Here is an 8,732-nt window from a genome sequence, read left to right as displayed (position 1 = left end):
AGCTTGGAGAAACTGGGAGGTCTTTTCTGCCCCCAGACCACCCCCCAGAAACTGGTAACGTTTGGTAATGTTTGTCTAACAGCCTGGAGTCCTAAGGAAGCCATACCTGGGGGTGGAAGGGGAGGCTCAGGGAAGAAGCCCACTTTTGCTCTACAAGGAACAAGTTCCTTCCCCGCCCCAGCAGCAGGCCCTGTCGGAGTATCATTATCTTTGGCGAAGGTTGGGCCTGACAGGTTATAATTTCAATCCAGGAAACCAAACCAGACTAGAGTGGCACTGGGCTGGCAGGACAGGCAGAGAGCAGCCCACCCAGACTGTGGTCAGACACTCTTCCCACCTCCAGGAGTCTGCAGAATGCCAGATGTGGCTCTCAAGGTCACACTGCCCAGCCCCAGCCTAAGGGCTGGCAGAGAGCCCCCCATATACCCACTGGTGCTGTGTAGTGCCCATCACAAAAAATGAGGTGTCTGTCTCTGCATGACAGTTGGTTCTGAAGCATTCAGGGCTGTCCCGTTAGGGATGGAGCCCTGAGCAGAAGGACACCTGACCCGGCAGGTGGTGGCTGTGTCTCAGACACACACGACCAGGTGTGCCACACTCCTTCCTCAACTCGTGGCCTCAGTAATTGGCTTCCACTTCAAACCCTTGCTTAAACCATTCCGTGTCCCCCAGGTGCCCAACACACCCGTTTTTCTTTCTTCATGACCCCTTTCTTGCCACCCTGCCGGGAAAGCAGAAGGATTGGGGTTTCCCCTCTGCCCCAGGGCCCAAGGTGAGTGTGCAGCACCCCTAATGGGGTCACTAAGAAGGCTCAGGGAAATTCAAGATCCCACTCGGTCTCTCTGAGAGGTGAGGAGAGGCAGGTGAAGCATAAGCAGCTGAAGAGGAATCCAGAAGAGTCCCTGAACCCACATGACCCCAAGCTACCAGCTAGGCCCTAGAGAACTAGACAAGAGCTTCTTTGCCCCACCCTGGGCCTAGTGAGTTCTACCCTGGCTTTTGCTGGCTGGCAGTCCTCCCTCCCCTCTCCAGTCAGCCATGGGTCCCGGGGCAATGCCCCAGACCTGCTCCAGACCCCCTGGAGCTAAGGATCCAAGGTTGGTGTGCCATAAGAAGGTCTCACTAAGTGTTACAAAAGGCGGGGGGAGGGGTGGTGTAGGTGTGCCCCTTTCCTACAGAGCCTTAGGAATGGGAGCGCCGCCTCCTTGTTTTTAGGCTAAGCTGGGTGACCCAGTACAGGCGCTGTCCTGGAGGAACTGGGAAGATACCTTCCCAATGGCCTTGAACTACCATCCGGTGGCCCCTGCTTCCCCTCCCACGGGTCAAGCAGTTCCAGACTGGAGTCCTCTCAGCCCCTTGCCCCAGCCGCCGTGCTGAGCTGCGGACAGAGTCTATGAAGGCAGCAATCTCCGCAGCATTTGCTGTAGCTCCTCTTTCCTCCAGGAAGGTTTAGCAGAGAACTTGCCTTGGACTTTTGCCAGAGGGCTGAGCAGCCATCCAACGAAGGGTGGGGAAGCTGGAGGAGAGGGAGGGCAGCCACCATGCCAGGAATCAAGAGGAGAAGGGGCCTCGTACCCAGGTATACCCCATGAGTTTTCTCTCCAGGAGGCTCTAAACCTCTGCAGCCCTGTGCCTTTAAACCCCTTCCCAAGTGCCCCCTCCACTGTCTTCCCCAGATTTTTCATCCCTCCCTATCCCTTTCTCCATCCTTCTCTCTACACACACATATGCCACCCTCCTTCCCTCCCTCACTTCCCTTCTCCCACTCTCCTTCCTCACTCTCCTCATCACACCTTCACTGCCCACCCACCCCCAACCTACCTTCTCCCTCTTTACAGAAAAACTTTCTCTACTTCCTACTCTTTTCCAATGGAATTTCTGCACCCTTTTGTCCCCAGGTGGCTGGGCCCACCGCAAAATCCAGGTGCTCATGGGGTTGATGAGAGGGGATGAGAGTAGCCACCTGTACTACAGACCAGTTTGCAGAGTTCAGAATCCCACTCTCACCCCACCCCCAAATCCTGCCTCCTCTCTGGCTACAAAGTGACCTCTCCAGATGGTGGAAGCACCTCACCCTGGCCCTCACCTGACCCACCCCCATCTCCCACTGAGGGCCAAGGCTGCTCACCACTGCTCTTACTTCTCTGGCTCCCATCCTTTACTCTCATGCCATGGGTAGGCTCAGGGCTTGGAACTGGGGGAGAAATGGGAAGTCAAAGGCTTCCAACCCAGGTGCTAGTGCCCAGATTCACGCACCACATGTTTTCTGACTGCATGCTTGTGCACATAAACCAGGAAAACATAAATACAATGTTAACAGAAAGTTGTAAGTGCCATGCAGGGCTGGCAGGAAAGGTAGAAACAGAAAAAGATAAACTTTACCCTTTTGGAGGGAATGTCACCAAGGTGATAACTTTTAAGTTGGATCTTTAAGGATGAATAGGAATTCAACACTCAAAGAGGGGAATAAGTCAACTTTTGACTGAGGAGTCACATGTGCTAAACCGAGCCCTGATGGCACGGTGGTTAAGACCTTGGCTGCTAACCAAAAAGTCAGAAGCTCAAATCCACCAGCCGCTCCTTAGACACCCTATGGGGTAGTTCTCTGTCCTATAGGGTCACTATGAGTCAGAACTGACTCCATGGCAACGGGTTTGGTTTTTTGTTTTGTTTTGTTTTTTATGTGCTAAGTGCAAGATGAGGCACATTAAAAAAAAAAAAAAAAAGATGAGGCACATTATATGTGTTTAATCCCATTGTACAGGTTAGAAAACTGAGGCTCAGTGGGTTAACAGAGAAACAACAGATTTCAAAATCCGTGCCCATTCTGCTTGCCCAGCATTCTCAGGCAAGCAAATGAGCAAATCTGTGTATGAAGCACACAGGTCTAAAAAGGTGTACCCTGTTAAGTGTGGCTCAAGTATACAGTACCCAAGGGAATATGGTGAGAGAAGAAGGAAAGGAAAGAGACAGGAACTGGATTATCAAGAGCCTTGGGAGCCAACCTGAAAATGTCTAAGGAACATATATGTGAGTGAGTGAATAAATGAATGAATGAATGAGATTGGACTCAGGACCACTGTGTACAGTAATGCAGGTTGCACAACGTACAATTGTACAACGTAGGCAACGGGGAGACATCAGAGGCTTTTCAGCCGAGGAGTACTTGACCAGATTTGTGCTTTAGAAATAGAGCTCTGGGGGCAGGAGACAGGCTCTGAGGCCCGGGTTGGGGAGAAGAAATGGGATAAAAAACTGTGAGGACTTGGAGTTCAGGCTAGGAAAGGGAGAAGAGCCTAAGAAGAGGGGCTTTCACCCCGAGACAGGCTCAGGCAAGAGGATGCCTGACCTGGGCCTGAGTCCTTGCTTCTCTCAGAGCTTGGAAGGACCATGTGGGAAAGAGCAGGACCAGGGGCCCCCACACCCCCTCCATTCAGAGCCCTGCCCCAACCACATTCCCCACCCCCACCCCTATTCTGGGCCAGTCTGGAGCCCTCAGCCCCAGCAAAGCAGACCCTCCTCCTTCCAACTCCGAGCCCTTGGAGCCAGTCAGGGCCTTGTTTTGTAACTCTATTTCCTGGAAGGCGGCTCCTCAGCCAGATCCAGCCAAGGGGGCCAAGTGGAGCTTGGCTTGGAGCAGGCCTGGGGGGCAGGGAGACAAGCCAGGAGGAGGGAACCCAGAGAGAGAGAGAATGAGAAGGGGAGGGGAAGGGAGAAGAAAGGAGAATGACACACACTCGCTCTTTCATCCATTCACTCATTCACCAAATATGTGCTGAGGGTCCTGTGAACAGTGCAGAATGAGGCACACTGGAGGGGGCAGGAGGTGAGGGAGAAGTCTGCCTGTGCCCAGAAAGAGATGTTTCTTCTCTCTTCCACAGTTTTGGGATTTGGCACCCCATCAACAGTGAGACAGAACACATCCCTTCCCTAGTTCACCCCACTCCCACCTACACATACACAGACTTCCCTCTTCTGCATTGAGAATTAGAAGCCCGGATGGTCAGGCAGACCTGGGTTGCTAGTCCCCTCTGACACTGACTAGCTGCACAGTTTAGGGCAAGTCTCTTCTCTGCATATTGAGCCTCAGTTTCCTCAACTGTAATACTCATCTACACAAAATCAAGGTTGTGGGAAGCTCAAAAAACATACCAGACATGCACGTAGTTTGTAACCCGTGGAGCACTGCACCAATGTTCATTATTAAGAGGATAGCCCTACTACCTGCCTTTTACTGAGTGCTCAATATACGCCAAGCGCTGCGCCACTGGAATAGAAGCTGTGTGAGGAAAGGACTTGACCCGTTTACCACTGAATCCCCAGCACCCAGAACAGTACCTGCCACACATTAGGCCCCTCAGTAAGTATTTGTTAGAAGCTTTGCATATGTTATCTCATTTGATCTTGACAACAACACTATGTAAGTGCTCTTATCTTGTCTCGTTTTATGGATGATGGAACTGTGATTTAGGAGATTAAATTGTCCAGGTTTCAACCATAATAAGAGGCAAAGCTGGGGTTTGAATCTAGGCAGTCTGGACCCAAACCCGTAGTGACGGTGATGTCGATAATGATGACAGTGATGATGATGGTGATAGCAGCCATCTGGAGCTGATTGAGCCTGAGCTCATCAAATCCAACCCTCTACCTCCAAGCACACCAGGATTGGGTCCTTAGTCCCTCCATTCTGGGGTCTTGGCCAAACCCCTCTTTTCCCCTCAGGGATTAGCTCCCCACATCACCCAGGTCCCTAGCCCCAGGTTGCTCAGGATGTTGAAAAAGTTGCCCGCCTCTCTTTCTTCCTGGAAGTTGGCACCACCTTCCCCTGTAAACTTCCACCCAGAATCCTCCATCAGGAGCAAGACTCAAAATCAAATGCTCTTAGCAAATTACCCTCTCCTGCAGTGCCTGCAGCCCACCCTTGCCAGATAGATCCTCCTTCCTGGAGCCCCTATTCTGGACCTGAGAAGCCTTTATAGGAAAGATGGGGAACCCCAGGAAGCCCTCCAGCTACTTGTAGGCAGATGGGATGGGGGGAAGGAAAGGTGGAAAACAGATGGAGAGAAGATGGAAGACAGACAAAAAAGAGATTGACAGAGCGCAGAGAAACAGACCAGGAGGGGAGGCAGACGGGAGGAGGGAAACCCAGAGACAGAACAGACTGGAGGGACAGGACAACCAAACTAAGGAAAGTCTGCAGAAACAGACTCCCTCCTCCAAAATGAAGAAATTAGTGCTGCTAGGTGCCAGGGGTACAGAGCACAGAAAGAATGCTTCTATGGGCAATGAGCACCATGCAGAAGGGCAAAAAGCCCCTTTCTATATTCGTTTGGTAAATCGTTCATTGTCTGCTGAGGGCCTGTGTACCTGGCTCTGTACTAGGCCTTGGAGATGGGGTACCCAGATAAAATACAGATAATGCGCATTCCATGCAAAATATGGGACATGTTTATTCTAAAAATATTATTGTTTATCTGAAATTCAAATTTAATTGGGTGTTCTGTATCATAGCAATCCTATAGGACACAGTGGAATTGCCCCCACAGGGTTTCCAAGGCTATAAATCTTTACGGAAGCAGACTGCCACGTCTCTCTCCCTCGGAGCGGCTGGTGGGTTGAAACCACTGATCTTCTGGTAAGAAGCCGAGCACTTTACCCACTGTACCACTGGGCTCTACCTGGAGATAGAGTGGTGAATAAAACAGACAGACATGGTTCCTGACCTTGTGGTGCCTGTAAGAGCAAGGGACAAAAGATATGAAATAATAACACTCTGAATGCCTAACTAAACCATCTTGTGAGTGCTGACAGTGAATACTTGGGAGCATTGAGCTAATCAGGGAAGTCAAGGAGGGCTTCCCGGAGAAGGTGATGATGGCTGAACTGAGAGCTGAAGGAAAAGTAATTGGCAGGTGCAGGGGTGGAAGAGGAGTATTAGGAACACTATGGGTAGCGGTAACAGCATGTGCAAAGGCCCTGTGGTAGAAGGGCGCATGGTTCAGCCAACGACTTGAAGGACTATGGCTGGCAGTCACAGAAAGCAAGGGTACCTAAACAGCAGGGGAGACTGGCAAGGTCAGCAGGGGTCAGGCCATGCAGGACCTCCAGGCCACTTGGGGATTTTGGTTGTCATTCTCGGAACAGGTAGGGGCCCAGTGAAGCAAGAGACTGAAGGGCCCAATTATATTTCAGTAAAGCTCAGTGCTACTGTAAGAACTGCTTGGAGAGTGGGCTGTGGGGAAGCCTTGCGGGAGGCAAGGTGTGTGATGATGGAGGCCAAGGATGGGACCCACCCAGGTGGGGGCTTTGGTGGAGGTGGGAGGGGGGTGGAGCGGTGAGATGTTTAGAATTAGAATCCATGGGACTTAGTGACGGAGTGTTGTGAGGGGTAAAGACGAAGGGATTTCCAAAAGGATGCCCAGATTTCTGGCCAGTTCCCCCAGGCCAGATGGGTGGTGGAGCCCTTTCCTGAAATGGGGGCAACCAGAGAGCCCTGGTGGCTCAGTGGTTAAAGCAATCGGCTGCTAATGGAAAGGTGAGCTGTTTGAAATCATCAGCAGCTTCACGGGAGAAAGATGTGGCAGTCTGCTGGGGAGAAAGATGTGGCAGTCTGCTCCCGTAATGATTTACGGCCTTGGAAACCCAGTGGGGTTGCTATGAGTTGGAATCCACTCAAGAACGGCGGGTTTTGGGGTTTATAGGGAGGACCTGGCTTGGGGTGGGAATGAAAATCTGTATTCTGAGTCCAAATCCTGCCTCCCTGCTCTGCCCACATCCCACCCCTACCCTCATCTGAGCAGGACTGTCTGAGGTACCTTCATGAGGACCATCTACCCAAACGGGCAATCAATCACTCTCCCACTAAATTGCTGGACTGGAAACCAGTGCACGGCACAGGAGAAGGGGAAGTTGAACAGAAAACCACCTCCCTTGCCCTGCTGGGAAAAGGAGGGGCCTGAGCCCACAGACAATCTGCTTGGGCTTGGAGAGGTCCCTGACGGTGCCCAGATGGCCCTGGGATACTTCCCTCTTCCTCAGCATGCCCCCCATTGCAAGCTCACCCTCATGGCCTCCATCCCCCACTCCTCCAAAATGCTGGGCAGCCTTGGATTTATGACAGGGACCCCTTCCCAAATTTCAGAGGATTCTATGGTGGTGGGCAGTGGGGAACATACTGCAACTCCAGCCTAACGACTCCCAGTCCACCAGCCTGCTGGCTCCCAGTCCACTAGCCTAGCAACTCCCAGTCCTCCAACCTGGGGGCTCCCAGTCCACCAGCCTAGCAACTCCCAGTCCACCAGCCTGGGGGCTCCCAGTTCACCAGCCTAGTGACTCCCAGTCCACCAACCTGGGAGCTCCAGGTCCACCAGCCTGGCGACTCCCAGTCTACCAGCCTAGCAACTCCCAGTCCACCAAACTGGGGGCTCCAAGTCCACCAGCCTGGGGGCTCCCAGTCCACCAGCACTGACTGAGTAATCATGGAGTGAGGTGGGGGAGAGGAATACAGAGAAGATCCAGCTGCAGAGCAGATTTAAGAGTGGAGAGAAGAGGGAGATGGGGATAGAAAAGGCAAAAAGTAAGGAGTGTAAGAGAACAAGACATGGGCAAATAAAAGATAAGAACCAAATAAGAGAATGGGACCAGAGATGTAAGAACTCACAGAAAGATAATGTTCCTCAGGACCCCACAGGGCCAAGACAGGAAGAGTGAAGAGAAAAGCAGAACTGAACAGAGCACCAGCTACCTTAAGAAAAGCCTTCGGCACTAACAACCACCCAGTACTGCCTCTACCCAACTGCTTCCTGTTTTCTTTTACATTGGTTTATTAGATTAACATTCACTGAGCACTACTATGTGCCGGGGGATTCAACTGTAATTAAATAAGATAGGCATGGAGCTAGTATATATTTCAGAAAGACAGAAAAAAAAATGATTACAAAAAATATAATGCAGGAAAATAAATAGGGGTGATAGAAAAGTAAAGTTGAGGGAGATGCTTTACCTAGAACAGAGAAGACCTCTCGGGGGAGGCATCAATTGGGCTGAGGCTGGAAGGTTGAAGAGTAGCCAACCTTGTAGAGAGCAGGGACAAAAATGATTCAGGCAGAGGAAACAGTGAGTGCAAAGGCCCTGGGGCTGGTGTGAGTCAGAATGAAGGGTGTGGAAAATGACAGCAGCCGGGCTAGGCAAGCCTTATATAGGCAAATTCAAGGCATTCACTGGAGGCCTCTGGAGGATTTTAAGCAGGAGCTTAAGGAAATACCTTTCTACTGCCTTCCTCCACCCCTGGCCTCTGGCATGTGCAGCCACCTCCACTCTTGCCAGGTTCCTGGCACTCAGTAGCCCTTTGGGTACTCACACCTCAGAGCTCCATCCCCTCACCTGGGGTCATGGCTCTTCTGCAAAGAAGGAACACTCCCTTCCTTCCTCCCAAGTGACAGCCCTTATTGAGTTTCATCTTTCTGGTGTCTGAAGGGCCCCATCCTATTTGGGTGCCCAAGGAGCCCCTACCTAGCCCCACTGGGAAAGAACACGGCACTGAGTTCCAATCTGCTTCTGCCACCAGCTCATAGTATGCCTTCAGACAAGCGAGACAGAGACTCATCCAAGCCTTGGTTTCCCCATCTGTGCAATGGGTGGTCTGGAGGAAAGGACCTTGAAGGCTCCTCTCCATCCTGGTCTTCTTCTGGGGGTGACTTTCTCAGCCACGAGGCTAGAGCCATCCCCTGCCT

This window comes from Elephas maximus, chromosome 19 (genome assembly GCF_024166365.1).
Source record: "Elephas maximus indicus isolate mEleMax1 chromosome 19, mEleMax1 primary haplotype, whole genome shotgun sequence".
In the NCBI taxonomy this organism is placed as follows: Eukaryota; Metazoa; Chordata; class Mammalia; order Proboscidea; family Elephantidae; genus Elephas; species Elephas maximus.
Note: the sequence above shows the minus strand (reverse complement) of the source record.